Source organism: Macaca nemestrina, chromosome 16 (genome assembly GCF_043159975.1).
Source record: "Macaca nemestrina isolate mMacNem1 chromosome 16, mMacNem.hap1, whole genome shotgun sequence".
NCBI classification, from domain to species: Eukaryota; Metazoa; Chordata; class Mammalia; order Primates; family Cercopithecidae; genus Macaca; species Macaca nemestrina.
In genome coordinates this window covers 44,635,050-44,636,986 of record NC_092140.1, presented here as the reverse complement: position 1 = coordinate 44,636,986, position 1,937 = coordinate 44,635,050, and positions in this window count along the sequence as shown.

Sequence of the window (1,937 nt, the reverse complement as noted above, 5' to 3'; positions counted from 1 at the left end):
AGCCCCTCCAACTGACCAAATGAACAAACTCTTGGCCAAGGGAACCCCATAGAAAAACTTAAAAACTAGGTTTGTCACCACGATGAGACAAGAGGTCAAATACATCTTCTTCCTTTTGCAGTTTAGACACAACAACTGACTGGAATTAATGCTAAAATAGAGATCCTAAGACTGATGGAATGGACTCTGTGGCAATAAGATACTAAATTATAAACAGAACTTATGGCCATGTCAGGGAAGGGTTAAGTTACACACTCTACACTTAAATAATAAACTATTTTAACTTCCTAGGAAGAGTCGTGTGATTCACGGCTTAAATCCTATTCTTGAGTGAATAATCTTACTGAGAATCTCTCAAATCTTATAGTGATAGTGAATTCTTCAAAGTGTTAACGATTAATACTTAACTTACTTACATTGTAAAGGACTCTGGTTTGTTTATGGAGTTTGAAGTTTTATTGATTGTCTTTCATGCAAAACATTTTAGCTTGTATGCTGCATGTTGTAATCGGCAGCCAATCACTGTAACCTCTGTATTGTACCCTTGAGTGAAAGAGTACAATGTGATAAGAAAAGTTCCTCTCCCTTCTAAATATTCTCCTAGAAACATTTCAAATTCTAAGACTTTAGAATATGCTCAACTTTGTTGATGTATCTTCCCAAGTTGACTCTCAAATTTGGCATCCAATAAAACCTTTATCGAATTATTTCTGCCTCCATGGCCTTAATTTTGGTCAGCAATATGCACACAAATGTATTCATAGCAAAATAAGGAGGAAATACTCATGACTGTTTTAATCCTCATCTCTCTAACTGATCACACTATTTTAGCTGGTATTTACATACATATGAGCTTATTCTACTTCGTATTCTGTGTTCCTTGTTTACCTGACAGAGTGATCCAGTGATCCAAACTTTCATTCCTGAAGAGTCTGAGACATCTGTAGTCTTACCTGGATTTAGTTGTTGTAATTTCCCATTGTCTTTATTCACAGGACATGGTGATATTAAGAGACACTAAAAGATCTCCCGCATTCCAGATATAATCTTTCTCACTTCCATTGTGGAAAAGCAATCAAATTTCTCCTTGGTAGTCCAGATCAATCAACCCAGCAAATACCATTATTCCTTCTGTAGTGTGAGTCAGAGGCACGGGGAGCCCAAAGTGGCCAGGTTACAGTTTTAATTTACAGTTCAACAGAATCACTCTTGTATCTCCTAGTGTAAGCATTCTTCCTTCTGGAACTAAGACCTCTAGGTGAGCAGAGCATAAAGCTGTGGGAGTGGGAAGCAAAAATTTTGCTAGCAAGTCATTAGGGGTAATGATAGGTACTATCACTCTCATTCCTAAACCTTGATTTTTGGAGGCTGGTTATTGAATCCTGGCTATTGAAAAAAACAGTATCATATGTTGAATGCAAATTTAAGGCATATGCAGCCTTCTAAAGAACCTTGCCCCAACCCTACAGTGTATTGCCACCTAGCTTCTCATATAACTGAGTCTTCAAAAGGCCATGGTGATGTGGGGAAAGTAGTAAGATCAGTGAATTCCATGAGTATGTGCCCATTGACATATTAATAATACTTATTTGGCTGTGAGGTGAGTTTCTTGGTCAGAAACAATGTTACGTGAAATACCATGATGATAGATACTATGTATGCCTCATTTTGTGTATTTCAGTTAGTCTCTTTCCTCAGCCACTTTTGTTTTTGTCCAATAGGCACATTAACAACGCGGACGTGGTTACAGAGATGATGATTATGTAGAGGCGCCACAATTTGGACTTCAAATTAACAAGGCTGTCCTGGCTAAAGCCACTGCTGAATGCCCAATCTGTCAGCAGCAGAGAGCAATACTGAGCCCTCTCATAGGGCACCACTTATGGGGTGATCAGCCAGTTACCTGGTCACAGGGTGATTATATTGAACCACTTCAA